At 43.7% G+C, this 15,886-nt stretch overlaps 1 protein-coding gene across 1 annotated transcript in view; it reads right to left on the bottom strand.

Annotated features, from left to right (window-relative positions):
* The window catches only part of LOC122790579, a 1,409,443-nt gene that overhangs the window by 517,136 nt on the left and 876,421 nt on the right, over positions 1 to 15,886 (bottom strand). The gene's annotated exons all lie outside the window — the stretch shown is intronic.

The following is a 15,886-nucleotide window of genomic DNA, read 5'->3' as shown; positions in this document are numbered from 1 at the left end:
ATATCTCTGCTCACTGGACACAAGGATGTAAGCACCACACCGGTGAAAGAAGTAGAGTATAAACAGAACTGTAATGTGAATGAACAGTGCACTCTTTAAATGCTATAAACAACAATTATGTCAGGTACTCACCAGAAAAGACCTTTGAGAGAGTTACAGCTGGTTAAAAGGTTTCTAGCTAACATTCCATACTAATCTTCAGGCAAGTTTTCCTAATAAAATGGTTTGGACAGAACACTCCTTTGAGACAAACAAGGGTACATGAAATTGCAAAAAAGCAGAATTTCCCTGTATTCCCTCCACTTAAAAAAACATGCATATATACAAGAATGTGAATGGTCTCTGCCAGCAGGAGACAACTGGCCAATACAGCCAGGTGGTTTGTTGCAACTAGCACCCTGCTGTCATATGGCCTCCCTTGACAACTTTTTTTTTTTGCTAACCACTCTGGAAGCTCACTACTTATTCAGTGTCCTTTGTGTTGGTGTTGCACTTGTCTACTTGTCTATTTTCAAGCCAAAAATTCTCTCTTTCAGATGGAAATCAATTTATCTGCACAATTTTCCCATCCTTTCTTAGTCTTAAACATGCAGATTCCAAACTCCTCATCCTTATCATTCTTTACAGTCTCCTAATACTTCTTGCTCCATTTCTTTGAGATGTTTCATTAAGAGTACTGTTCATGTCTTTGCATGGTCTCCAACGCAGAACATACACATGGAGTAAGGAAGGATTACTTCTCTGTCTTTGGATTCAACCCCTCTAGCAACAGAGTTCAGCAATTTTTCTAGTGTTGCCTTCCCACACTACTCCCTAGTGGACTTATCACTGAAGTTATTACCCCGAAATCTTCATGTCCCCCTGCTTAGAGAGTATAGTTGTGTACACTTACCATAAATGTAGATGTTCGAGTGAACTGACTGTTGCAGTCATCATACTTGGGTTATCTGCCTGCAGGTAGCCCTCAGTCGGCCCGAATACCAGACACTTAGTATTTCTGTGTCTGTAGCTGTCACTCCAGGACTGATGTCAGATCGTCAGGGGGTATAAAAACAGGCAGCCGACATCATTATATCAGTTTTTCTTGCCCAAAATGTCAGGAGTCCCCCCAAACAGGGAGCTAAGTTATGGTGGGAAAATACCACCAGTAAAAAGTAAACACCAATAGCCCTGTAAAGGGCGAGTAATAGACAAAGAGGGGGGAGAGAGAGGGAGGGAGAGACAAGGGGGCTGGAGGGTGGGAAACCAGGACTGCAAAAGTGAATACACTCGAACATCTACATTTATGGTAAGTGTACACAAATGTACTATGTTCTTCATGTTTCAATGTTGCAGTCATCACTTTTGGGTAGATTTCCAAAGCTGAAGAAAGGGTGGAGGTAGTCAAGAAGAGGTGGGGCTGGCTAGTATGCCCTGCAGGACTGCTGTTGCAAAACCTGCCCTGGATTTGGAAAAGATAGGCAGGTGGTAATGCTTGGTGAAGGTGTGTACAGAACTCCAGGTAGCAGCTCTTCCAGAATGTCCCTGGTAGAGACTCCCCTGAGGAATGCTGTAGAGGTAAAATTGCCCTAGTGGAATGTGTTCCGACCCCCTGAGGGGTTGGTTTCCCATGGTGTCTGTAGCAGAAATGGGTACAGTGTGCTATCCATTTCCCGCCCTCTGCCCCTGGTGCAAAACTGACTAGTAATTGGTCATATTTCCTGAAGGGCTTAGTCCTGTCAAGGTAGAAACTAAGTTGTATGTGCACGTCCAAGGAGTGCAGGATCCTTTCCCCTTTATTTTGAGGATTAAGGAAGAAGGTTAGCAAATGGTTACATAGGTTGAGAGCCACACTGGACACAACTTTAGGCATAATGGAAGTGTTAGTCCTGAGGGAGACTCTGTCAGCATGAAAAATAATAAAGGGTTCCAAAGCCATTAGTGCTTGTAGCTCAGACACTCTTCTAGCTGAAGTGATGGCCAGAAGCAAGGCTGTTTTCCAAGAGAGGAATTTTAACTCTGCTGACGCTGCAGGCTCAATGGGAAGGGGGTAGCATGAGCTTTTCCAGTACAAAGTTAAGCTCTCAAGCAGGGGTGGGTGCTCTTCTTGGTGGCCTTAAATTGTTTGCCCCTCTCAGGAACTGTTTGATGAGAGGGTGACAGAAGAGAGGTGGCTCAGTGTTGTAATCAGCAGAGATGGCAGAGGCATGGATTTTAAAGGAAGAGAAGGATAGGTCTTTGTGGGGTATATCTGCTAGGTAATTCAGGATTAGAGGTAAGAAGGGCAGTGCTGTGTCCTCTCCTTCAGACTGAATCCAGAAACCATACCTTTTCCACTTATCAGCATAAGATTTCCTTGCACTGGGTCTTCTGGCTTCAAGAATGACATCCAGAACCAGCTTGCTTAGGCTGGTCACTGGGGGAGAATACAAGGAATAAGCCAGGCTGCAAGATTCAGGGTTTGCAGCAGCAGATGCAAGATCTGTCCCCCCCTGCTGGGTGAGGAGGGTTGGGATCTGGGGTAGGTACTAGGGTGGCACCGGTGACAGGCTGCACAGTAGCGGGTATCAGTGCTGGCGTGGCCAGTCTGGGGTATTCAGGATTGCCCTTGGTCTGTCCTGTCATATCTTGAGTAATATTTTTTGAGAGAAGAGGCAGAAGGGGGAATGCATAGATTGAGCGGTTTTCCCACTGGAAGGATAGGGCATCCACTTTCCAGGCCCTGCTGTGAGGTGTCCTGGTGCAGAATTTGCTGAGCTGGTGATTGCAGGGGGAGGCTAAGAGGTCCACCTCTGGGGCCCCCCATTTCTGGATTAGAAGGCTGAAGGTGCTGGTGTCTAATTGCCACTTGTGTGGGACTAGGAGATTTCTGCTTAAGTTGTCTGCCAGAGAGTTTTGTTTGCCTGGCAGGAATTGAGCTTGCAGATGAATATGCATGTCCAAGGCAGTGTTCCACATGGCCATGGCTAGCTTGCAGAATGGGTAAGAGTGGGTTTACCCCTACTTGTTGATGTACCACATAACTGTGGTGTTGTCTGTTTTTATTAGCAGGGTTCCTGGTGAGAGTAGGGATTTGAAAGCTGTCAGAGCGTGCTGAACAGCTAGCATCTCTTTTTTGGTTGATGTGCAGATGAACTTAATTTGGGCTCCAGTGGCCCTGAATGCACTTGTCGTCCAGGTGTGCCCCCCCCCCATGTATAGTCTGATGCGTCTGTGGTTAGGGTCTGGGTGGTGTGGGGTTGAGTAAAGGAAGTCCATTGTTGTGGTTGCATGTTACTGCCCACCAAAGAATCGCTGGCCTTAGACAAGGTATGATAGGTATGACGGTTTCCAGGTCCTGAGAATGTTGGCACCAAAGACTTAAGTACCACTGAAGTTTCCTCATATGCAGTCTGGCATATGGAATTAGTAGAATGCAAGAGGCCATGAACCCTAAGGCCTGCAGGATTTTCCTTACAGATAGCTGGGGTCTGGTGGCCATTTGAGTGAAGTAGCCTGTCAGACAGGCTTGTTTTTCTGGAGTAAGGAATGTCATCTGGGATACTGTGTCCAAGGTTGCTCCCAGGAATACAATCTTGACTGGGGACTAGTTTTGATTTCTTTTCGTTGACGGTGTACCCCAGGGAGGTTAGAAGGTTCTTTACAAATGTCAGGTGCTGCAACAGCCTTTCCTGTCTGTCAGAATCAGACAATCGTCCAAGTATGGGTAAATTTGAATTTTTCTCTGTCTGCAATAGGCAATGGCTGGAGCCAGGCATTTTGTGAAAACTCTGGAAGCAGTGGATAAGACAAAGGAAAGTGCAGAGAACTGATAATGCATAGATCCTGCCCTGAAACATAGGTATTTCCTGCATGAGTCCCTGATGGGGATGTGCAGATAGGCTTCTTTTAGGTTTAGGTATAGGGTGGCTAACCAGACATCTTTGGACAGCATAGGAAGAAGCTGTTGAAGGGTGAGCACTCTGAATTTTGGTACCACCAGGAAGGTGTTTAGAATGGAAAGATCTAGGATTGGGCGCGAAGTGCCCCCTTTTCTGAGTACCAGGAAAAGTCTGGAATAGAACCCTTGACCTATCTGTTCTTCAGGAACAGGTTAAATTGCTCTTATGGAGAGCAGTGATTTAACCTCTGCCCACTGGTTTGGAGGAAGGTGTGGGAACCCTTTTGGGGTTGGCAGTGAGTGGAAGTAAAATTTGTACCCATGGGATACAATGTTGAGGAGCCATCGGTCTTTGGTGATGGAGGTCCAGTTTTTTGCATGATGAGCAAGTTTTCCTCCTAGGGACACGAGTAGTTGGGCAGAAGTGAGGAGTGGAGTTGAGAAGTCATTGTGGATTCTTTCCGAAAGGGAGTGGCTTAGCACTCCCTGTTTTTGAAGTGGACACACTCCATTGCTTAGAACTCTGCATACCCTGAGACTGTAATCTGGGGGGGGTCTGTTTCCCTTGGGTCTAGTTTGAGATGGCCTTGAGGGGGCTGGAAAGGACCAATGTTTCGAGGGGCAATGCCTACTGAATCCAGGAAGCTGCACTTGTAAAAAAATCTTTGGCTGTCTGCATAGATTTAGCTTTTTCTTCCATCGTTTTTAGAACCTCCTCTGCTTTGGTGCCAGATTGTCCTTATTCAAAGGAGCGCCTAACAAATTTGATTTGACATGGTCTGGCAAGGTCTGTACCTTAAGCCAAGCATGCCTTCTCAGTACAGAACCAGTGACTGCTGCCCTGCAAGATGCTTGTAGGGCGTCAAAGCCACATTGCAAGGTATGCTTGCTGACCTGGCTTGCAAAATGCATAAGCTCTTGTAACTCTTTCTGCACAGTCTGTAAAGGTAGATAATTTTTGCTTAATAAGTTCCCTAATATGTTGCTGGTATTTCAGCATGTGAAACTAGCAATTCAGTGCCCTAATGGCGAGATTTGCAGAGGTGTATACTTTTTTTACCCCATCTGTCTAAAGCTCGAGAATCCTTGTCCGAAGGGGTGGAATTTTTAGCTGTAGTTACTTTTATACCTTTAGGCCCCTGTGAAATGACCTCTGGGTCAGCAGTAGGATTTTTGAAAAGAAATTTGTGAAAGTCAGGGACTATGTAGTACCGGTCTGATTTCCTTGGAGCAGGGGGTAAAGTATTAGGAGTAAGACTGGATTCCATAAAGACATCATCCACAACATCCAGAACTGGAGGTATTGCTAAAGGTCTATGGTGTGCTAAATCTAAAAATTCTCCGAGTCTCTTTTTGGACTGAAGATAAGTCTTGGCACTCCCAGTGGAAATGCTCTCACAGTATGCAGGGTTTCACCAAAAGAAAAATCCTCTGGAGGTGAAGCAGAGGAAATGGATTCCTCTGCATCTGAATCCTCATAAGCAGTTAAAAGGCATGTCTTCATATTCAGAAACCTCAGAGTCGTTGGACTCTTAGTCTGTTAGAGCTTCTGGGACATGTCTTTTTTTCTCTTAGCAGGGGAAGGCTGGCTTCCCCTAATCAACATAATCAGGTCTGCCATTTTAAGCATTTGATGTTGAGGCAAGGAAGCAGGTGCTTGAGTAGTCAGTTTTTTTAGGCGCAGCTTGTACCCTAGGCCTTAGAAACTCAGTAACTGAACTGAAGCCAACTTTACCCTTCTCTTCTCTCCCAAAGGACCTATCACATTAACAGTAGATTGCCAGGCACCCAGTATTACTGCTGCAAAGTTTAAAACAGCACTGTCCAAGGCCAAGAATACAGCTTCTATGGGACCTGACAATATCCTCGGCTGTGTTCTACATGAACTATAGAGTGAACTGGTACCTCACCTGTGTGCCCTTGTTCAATCACAGCCTCACCTCAGGCTTTGTCCCTACCAAATGGCGCACTGCTACAGTCATCCCTCTCCACAAAGGAGGCGCGACTACAGACCCTGGGAACTACCACCCCATTAGCCTAAAGAGTCTGATATGCAAAGCTATGGAACGCATCATCATGGACCTACTAAACAAGGCTATAGGGAATCTCCAAACTCTGGATCCCACACAGTTTGGTTTTGTGAAGGGTAGGTCAAGGCTGCTCAACCTGGTCAGCTTCTTTGAGTCAGTCATCAGAGCTGTGGATTGAAGGCAAGGTGTTTCACACAGCCTACCTTGATCTGGCCAAGGCCTTTGATACCATTCCCCACTCAGGAATCACAGAAAAACTCAGTAAGCTAGGCATCAGCCCCTATATCACTAGGTGGGCTGCAAACTGGCTCACAGATAGAACCTACAGTGTGAAAGTAGTATGACTCAAGTCAGACTGCTGACCAGTCACGAGTGGAGTCCCACAGGGTTCAGTCCTGGGTCTTCTGTTTTGCATCTACTTCTCTGAAGTCCAGGCCAACAAGAAGGGACTCTGGCTGACAAAGTTCGCAGACGATTGCAAGTTGGGAGCTATTAACTCCCCAAGTGATGTTGACATCCTACAGAAAGGCCTCACTGAGATCGACTGGTGTCAGAACCATGGCATTAAGCTCAACGCCAAAAAATGTCATCCCCTTTGGGAAAAACCCGGTTCCCATGAATTACCACATCGATGGTAGCCCACTGAACACAGAAGGCATTATAAGAGATCTGGGAACACAAGTTGACAGCAACCTCTCCTTCGACCACCACATTGCCACTGTGGTCAGAAAGTCCTTCTATGTGGCACTTCTCATTACTAAGGGTTTTCCATCCCGGAAGAAAGAGGTTATTGTCTCCCTCTACTCTTCCCTCATTAGGCCAATCACAGAGTACAATGCCCCATTTGGCATGTACCTCACTAGACACCTGCAACAACTGGAGAGGCCGCAAAAGTACCTCTCAAAGAGGATTCTAGGCCTTAAACACTTGTCCTATAGGGACAGACTCAAAAAACTCCAACTATTCTCTGTCTCATATCACCTACTTAGAGGCGATCTCTGCTTGACTTACAAAGCCATGTCTGACCCAGCTCTGTTAGAAATGCTACATCTAAAGAACTCCCAATCCCTCCACACGACATGCTCCAGAGACCACAACCTCTTTACAAAAATCAATAGAACGTGCTGGAGGGACAGGTTCATAACCCAGAGACTGCCCATGCTATGGAACAGACTTCCCATACATGTCAAACAGGGCACATCACTGGCCCTCTTCAAGAGAAATCTTGATGAGTGGATGGGAAATAGAAAATTCACCCTAGGGATCACTCCAGTGGCTCTACTTGACAGAGGCACTGGGAACTAAGGTCAGGTGGCACAATGTCAGGGTAATCCTATGGGTTAGGCTTGTAAATGCTCCAGGGCCATTAGTCTAGTACACACCTATGAAACTAAGGATAGCTGGTACACACAGTGGCACTTTCCTTCTGGAAAATCAAACATGGTTCCTTATACATTAAGACTCGCTGTTTAAAAATTCATCTATCAGTTGTCACAACCATCAAAAACATGTCATCCAAGAGAGGTAGTTGAGAGGAACTGAAGCAGGGAGCTTTAAGGGTGCCCGTTAGTTTTTCAAATACACAGCAGAGGTCCCATGGAGCAGAATTTTCCTACTTGGGTGAGCTGTGACGCAGTACCCCTTTAAGTATTGTTTGACTAGCAACAGAAACTATAAAAAACATACAGGACACAGAGTACTCACTTTTATGACTAAGCTAAAATTCAGGACTCTCTCTGAAACACCATCCTTTCAGCAAAAAAAAAAAAAAAAAAAAGAAAGGTTGACTACTGCTCACACATCCTGAGTTCTTAACTCAGTCACAAGTAATTTCAAAAGGAAAATCTTGAGTGTACCATTGTGATGTTCTTTAGGGCGACAGTATTACTCACTTAAGACTTACAGTGGAATGCTGTTCCACTTGTTACTGTCTGTTTTGTAACAGTGATAAGAGTACAGTGTCCTACCACAGAACTCATGCTTACATCCTTAAACAATATTTATTATATTACCGGCTGGCCTTTTTCTCCTTCAGGTAATTGGTTATATTCCTGCTGCTGCTCCCTCAGCCAAATTCAGTTTGTTCCACTCCTCTCTGCAAACCTTCTTCCACTCACTCTGTTTGTGGTGAAACTGTCTGAGGAAAACTCACCTACAGATTCACAGTGTTTTGCAATACTTAACTCCTTCTAAACAGCTCTACTGTAACTGCAGTCTGGAGTAGCATATCCCTTCTGCTTCCAAAGCATGTGTTAAGACTAATGTTCCTATTACATAAAATTGCTCCACTGACAGCATAACAGACTCTTCCTGCTACTGTTGGAGCTGTTCTTTATGAAAAAAATTTATCAACCCCCTTTATAAAGGAGGAACCCCATCTAATAACACAAATTTTAAGTCTATTGTCATATTATTCCCTTTGTCAAAAAATTATGAAGTGCATTTACAAGCAACTTCTTTAGGAAAAGCTCCTGACCCCAACATACCATGTTTTAGACCCCGCCCATAGCACTACCATGGCCTTATTAACCTTCACAGACACTGTTAACAAAGCTAGACAAAGGCAAACTTGTTTCCTCTGTATTTCTTGATCTCTATAAAGCTTTTGATTAAGTCTTTCGCTAAAATCTCTTCTACCAACTGTCTTCCATTGGGCTATCACAACCCACACTACTATGTTTTAACTACTTAACTGACAGATACCAGTCTGTTAAAATAGCCCTCCACTTTTTCCTCCCTTCCTTTCAACACTGGTGTGCCACAGGGTTTCATTACTGGTCATTCACTCTAATATATTCACCAAGAATTTACATAAATCCTCTCAGTAAGCTTCTCTCACACAACAGAGTGATGATTCTACCCTAATGTGCATAATTAACAACCTGATACATCTTCAGAGAATTACAAGACCCTTTAAACTCTGTTAAAAGCTGGCTACAGGATAACCACTTGTTAAAGTCCAAAAAAAAAAAAAAAAAACCTTCACTTCTTCCTTAAACAATACCATAACTGAAGTTAACCCAAAACTACTTGGCATGACAATAGACGAGAAACTTAAATTTGATTTATACATTCAGAACCGCATCAAGAAAAACCCATCAAAAACTAGGCACCCTACACGGAGTAAAGAAATTCTTTACAGACTCTGCTAAGGTAACTCTAGCTACTACCTGACGCTTACCCTCTCTCTTATATGGAAGCCCTATCATGACCAAACTACAAGCCTCACTTAGTTCTAAACTTCAACAGGGCTATAACAAAGTTGCCAGATTCGCTTGCAACAAACTTTCCAGGATCTACCACTGTAACATAAAAACACTTAACTGGCTTGAGACACCTACCTTTTACTCAGCTCACCTTAACCCATAAAATCATACATACTCTATCCGCCTACCCAGCAATTAGACCCCTACACCAATACTATCTTCCAAATCGTCCACATCGGTCAAATAAACTGCTTACCATCTACAAACCATAAAGGGCTGCTGGGGTCAAGTCTCTATTCCAATAGTGTAACTAGAACTTGGAATAAAAATTTCTGTATCAAATCAGGTCCATCACACACAGGGTTGCCAGATAAGGACAAAGTGAAGACTAAAAAAAAAAAAAAAAAAAAAAAAAAAAAAAAAAACTTTCACAGCAAGTGAAGACTATAAAAAAAAAAAAAAAAAAAAAAAAAGTCTTCCACGTTAGGTCTTTAATGCGGAACATCAGAGTTGCGCATTAAACAAAAGTAGCTTTGTGTTTATTTTTTTTTTATTGGCCCGGGCCAATCAAGAATAAATAAACATGGAGCTACTTCTGTTTAATGCGAAACATCGCAGTTCCGCATTAAACAGAAGTAGCTCTGTTTTGCAATTTTTTGAATGGCCCGTACTGGTATACGGGCCAATCATAAATCACTAAACACGGAGCTACTTCTGTTTAATGCGGAACATTGCAGTTCCACATTAAACAGAATCAGCTCTGTTTTGCGATTTTTTGATTGGCCCGGTATACTGGTATATGGGCCAATCAAAAATCACTAAACACGGAGATACTTCTGTTTAATGCGGAACTGCGATGTTCCACATTAAATGCAAGAAGCTCCATGGTTAGCGATTTTTGATTGGACCATATGCCGGTATACGGGCTAATCAAAAAGAAAAAGAAAAAAAAAACAAAGCGGTGGCTGCCCGGGATTTAAACTGGCAGTGTGGGACTCGGGATCAGGCTGCTGATCTCGGGACAGTCCCACCCAAATAGGGATGTCTGGTAACCCTGACGCACTATCTTTTCAAACCATTATGCTCCGCCTCTGGGACACAGCTCTCTAACACTCCATCACCTTTCTTATACCTCCCTTTAAATTAGTAAATATCTTAACCTACTTATCCCCTTCTAATTCCACATTTTATTGTACTTCTTAAACTATGTTTACTTCTAATTAGCACAACCAAATTACTATTCCATCACTACTTCTCTGTTAATTCTCAAACTTGCTCATCTCCTCTACCTCACACTACTGTATTTCTTAAATTACTCCTACCCATCTTATACACCACTCCTTTTTTGCGTCAGTACAACCCTTATAAACTTAATGTTTGTGCATATCAATACAAATTTTATTATACTATCATGCTATGTACTCACTGAAACTGCATTATAAAATCTGTTACTGTAAATATTGTTTGCATTAAATGACACCTTGGAGCTTTTCTCCCCGGGCCTCCACTGAAAAAGGGCACCTCTGTTCAGTCAGACGTTCCTGATAAACAAATGTCAATAAATTAACAATATACTCTAAAGGCAAACAAGATAAGAGAGATTAAGAATCTACCTTTGAAGAGGTAGAAGCAGTTGGTGACCACAGGCATCCTAGTTGAATTACAGTCCTGGTCTTCAGCAACGCACTACAGGGAGACATTCACTTTGCTATTCATGACTCCTTGTGTTTGTACTACTTTTCTTCACTGCTGAATAACACATACTCTGAAAACATGACAACATGGAATTACTGCCAAATCATCTATGCTGTCAACCTTGGAGATCTGAGGTTGAAGTGAGGTAAAGGCCTTTTCTTCTGTGTCAACAGGACCAAACACTGGACAAGCAGTACTGGCTCTATCCTTGCCAGACTTGGCAGGCGGGACAGTGAGTGTTGTCTGGGCCAAAAAGAGGTTATAAGAAGCCCACCTGGCTTCTCTTCCTTTATGTTAAGATGTACCATTAGGATTAGGGGTACTGGAGAGAAGACACAGAGATAAAAGGCCTTACCATGGAATGGAGAAAGCATTTTTTCAGCTTCCAGGACCTACTGCTCTTCAGTAAAACCTCACAGGTCACATGTTCTCTGGGGAAGTAAAAAGATCTGTTTCTAGCTCACCCAGTCTGTGGGAAAGATCCAAGAGTACACTGCTGCTCAGCATCTATTAGGGAGGGTCTGACTGTGACCTGCCTCGCCTGTCTGCTGTAACCTTCTTCTGTGATGGGATACAAAACCACCTGAGAGTCTGTTCTGACTCTTGGGCTACTTCCCAAGCTTGCACTGCCAGTATGCAAAGTATATAAAAGTGGGTGCCCTCTCCACCTGTTGCTATATTACACCACTGTGGTGTTGTCTGTGAGGATGTGCATGGTGTCCCTTGCCCAAATCTGTTTGACTGATTTTAATGCTACTACTACAGCCATCACATCTTTTACATTCATGTGCTTTTTTATCACAGTGTCATCCTTCATACCCTGGATCCTCAGAGCCCTCAAGCAATGTTAATCTGTGGCGGTGTCAACACTTCCAGCCTCTGGAGATGTACCTGCATTTTCTTCCATTAGATCTCAGTACAATAATGATCTTCATTTCTTGATCTTATTTTAAATTCATTTCAGTAGTCTCTATCTGCTTTAGCAAAGTTCTTTAATCCTATATTAGTGATTTAAGCACATAGCTGTATTGCACTTTTGCTGGTATAAGTGATCTATCTAACTGTTGTCATTTAGCCCTGGTTCCATTCTTGTGTACTGAGTGTACGTTAGGCTCACAAAAGACTTTTCTGTGCATTGGAGTATTTCCAGGCCAGTCAACTCAGAGCTAAGGGCATAACCATTGCTCTTTCCAACCACTCTGTTGTAGTTGTGTTCATGTCCTTAAACCCTGTGTTATCTGTTGTTGCCTGTCCCCTACGACAATTATGACAAAATATTTCCCTCCCTCTCCCCATTTACTGGCTGCTGACAAAATGCATAGAAGTATCATTTTGCAGTCTCTCCCCTTAAACTACTCACCAGGCGAAGACCTTTGATAAAATTGTTTAACACTAAGTGTACTGAAACTGCTTGCACTGACTTTTTTTTTTTTAAGCATAATTAGTCAACTGGTTCTTGCTGGTACCAAAAGGCAGGTTCCAAGCTAATTGTTTGTATTGAAATTTAAATACTCAGTAGCAAGTCCACCCAAACATTCTAATGCCAAACCCAAAGCAGTTAGTAGTTACCCCCTGATACCAGAGTCATTCCTGTCCGTACCACGAAATGGCACTTCCTCACAACTTCTCTAGCTAGCCTGACTAAGATGGGCACCTTGAAACACTAAGAAGTGTTTCATGCTCTCTGACGATAATCAAAACAGCATTTGTGTGAGAGATGTCCTTGGAGGCTAAACTCTACCACATAGCAAACTCAAGACACCAAAATCCTCAGCAGTACACCACATATCACACCTCTCCAGGGTCATCACAATCCACAGAATCCATCATATGCTGAGGTTCTTAAGATCAACTTGCCTAAACCTCAAAGACCTCCAAAACATAACAACACAGGCATAAAGCTCCCATCATATTAAGCCTATTTCCTCAAAAAGAAAAAGGGAGTCCCAAAGTCACAGATGTTGATCATCAGCCCAACCATTCTTGCTAATGGTGAAAGACATACAGATGCGCCTCTTACCAGGCTGATCAAGAAAAGAGTAACAATTATTTGCGTGTCTGGTGCTAGGATCCATCAGGTCAAGCATGCACTCTAGTCCTTGAAGTACCACCAGTACGACTCTGTCATAGTTCATGCCAGTGTCAATAACTTGGTGTGTACCTCTCTGAATTATATGGAGAGAGACATGATGGAGCTCTTCGACTGTGTCTAACATTCAGCAGCATTCTACCTTCTCCACGGATGATACCGCAATATGAGCAAAAATTAATTGACTTCAATAATTGGCTTAGTTTTTGATGCCATTCAAAAGGGGTCCAATATTTGTCAGCCTGGAAGGATATGATCAACAAACCATGTTGCTTCACCAGGGATGGCCTGCATCTGTCCCATCTAAGGTTTCATTACTTGAAAAAACATTGTCCACCTCCCACTGTGCCTTTGTTAGGCAATGCAAACCTCCCAACATAACAAAACAAGCAGAAGAAGATATGCAGGTGTTACTGATCAATGCTAGGAGCCTGAACAAGAAACTCTATTCCCTACAAGCCCTTCTCAAACTGGAAGACATTGATGTCTGTGTACTGACTGAGACATGGTTTAAAACAGAGGAGAACATTCCGGCTGTGCGGGGTTATACGCAATTCCACATGTTTAGACCAGCTACTGTGCAGGAGAAGAAAGGTGGAGGTGAATAAATCTGCATCCAGAAGAAACTCGCATCAAGGCTGGTAAAGCAATGTAATGCACTACAGCTTCTTACTGACCAAATGACCATCAGAAAGGTCCTGTACCATAAATTAGCTAGCTATAGAACTCTCTCTCTGACAAAAGAAAGCCACAATGCCTATCTACAGGACCTTGAATTACTCAGTATTAAATCCAATACCATTTTCCTAAGTGACCTAAACTATAGACTGGGAAACCTATACCACCACTAGTGTACAAGCACAGAGATTCCTGGACTTTGTCAACACAAATTCCATGTAACAACTGGTGTACCCACTAGGGGCAATAACATCTTGGATCTTACCCCTTTACTTATATAGGAGCATACTGTACCATCCCTTATCTTCATGTTGTTGGGTCTGACCAAAAAGCAGCCTCCTTCAAAACAAAATTGAAACCAGAGATCTCTTCTGTCAAAAGTACCTTTAGAAATTTCTTTAAAACAAACTACCTACTCCTAAGCGAGACACTGGCAAGCTTCAAATCTCCACCAAACCCAGTTAACTCCACTAAATAACATCACCGCACTATACCAGCATGTAAACAGCTGCACAGATGCAGCTATACCCCTAGGAACAAGTGGAGGGCAAACCCTGGAAACAAACCTACATTGTGGAAAGTACAGTTGTGTACACTTACCATAAATGTAGATGTTCGAGTGTATTCACTGTTGCAGTCATCACCTGTGGGTTATCCCTGCTGTGGTAGCCCTCGGCCAGCCTAAATACCAGAGTCAAAGTTTTTGAGTGCCGGCTGCTGTCGCCTGTAGTCTGACATCAGGTTGTCAGTACTATAAAGCACGGCAGCTGACGTCATTACAACAGTTTTTTTTTGCTCTAACCCGGCAGAAGCACAAGGGAAGAGAGAGAAGTAGTCCTGGTGGCTAAGAGCCACCTAGGGAAGCATGTGCCTCCCTAGTGGAAGATGAGCAAAGGGGGAGGGAAATAGAGACTGCAACAGTGAATACACTCGAACATCTACATTTATGGTAAGTGTACACAACTGTACTATGTTCTTTGGGTTTCACTGTTGCAGTCATCAAATGTGGAAGAATTTCCAAAGCTGAGGTAAAAGGTGGAAGGAAAGACAGAGTCCTAGGTATGGGTCAGGAGGCCCTGCAGAATTGCAGAGGCAAACCCTGCCCTAGACTTCGAAAAAAGAGATAGGGTGTAATACTTTGTAAAGATATGGACAGAGGTCCAGGTGGCCACTTCGAGCATGTCCCTAGTAGGTACTCCTTTGAGGAAGGCAGTGGAAGTGGAGGTTGCCCTAGTGGAGTGGGTATGGATTGACCTAGGGATGGGTTTCCCATGTAGTCTGTAGCAGAAATGCATACAGTGTGAAATCCATTTGGAAATGGTTTGTTTGGATATGGGCTTCCCCGCACCCCCTGCGGCAAAGCTTACAAGAAGTTGGTCAGTTTTTCTGAATGGCTTAGTGTGGTCCAGATAGTATCAGAGTTGTCTGTGAACGTCTAGTGAGTGTAGAATTCTTTCCCCCTTGTTTTGGGGGTTGGGTGGGAAGGTGTATGGCCTGGTTAAGAGAAACATCAGATACCACCTTGGGCATAAAAGAGGGATTAGTCCTCAGGGAGACTCCGCATGGAAAATTATGAAGGGCTCGACAGCCATGAGAGCTTGAAGTTCTGAGACTCTTCTTGTAGAGGTCACAGCTAGCAGGAAGGCAGTCTTCCAAGAGAGGAAATTCAATTCTGTTGAAGTGGCAGGTTCGAAAGGAGATAAGGTTAACTTCTCTAACAAATAATTCAGGTCCCAGGGTGGAGTATGAGGTCTTCTGGGAGGCCTGATATCAGAAGCCCCCTCTGAGGAATTGCTTAACCAATGGATGAGAGAAGAGAGGTGGGTCGGAATCATAATGGGCAGAGATTGCCAAGGCATGGATTATAATGGGCAGAGATGGCCAAGGCATGGACTTCAATAGAGGAGAAGGAGAGGCCACTATTGAGCAACTTTGCTAAGTAATCCAGGATGAGGGGGGGTGGAAGGTTGGAAGGTACTCGCCCATTCTGATCGCTTCCAGGAGCAGAATCTTTTCCATTTTCCTGCATAAGATTTTCTTGTGCTGGTTGGCCACTGTGATGATGTCCAGGACCTGTTTGCTTAACAGTTACTTCTTGTTAGTTTTTAGTGTATGAGCCATGCTGAAAGTTTGAGAGTCTGTAGGTCTGGGTGCAGTATCTTCCCCCTCTCCTGGGTCAAGAGGACTGACCTTAGGTGAAGCAGCTTGGGGGGGGGGGGGGCTGTAAGGTCGGACTACGTAGTAAGGGGTACCAATGTTGTCTGGGCCAATCTGGAGCGATGAGGATGGCCTTTGGTCTCTCCTCTCTTATTTTGATCAGAACCTTGGG

Source organism: Protopterus annectens, chromosome 16.part0, assembly GCF_019279795.1.
Source record: "Protopterus annectens isolate FY-2018-M chromosome 16.part0, PAN1.0, whole genome shotgun sequence".
Lineage (NCBI taxonomy): Eukaryota > Metazoa > Chordata > Ceratodontiformes > Protopteridae > Protopterus > Protopterus annectens.
The sequence above is the reverse complement of the archived record's forward strand: the minus strand, read 5'-3'. Positions and strand labels throughout refer to the sequence as shown.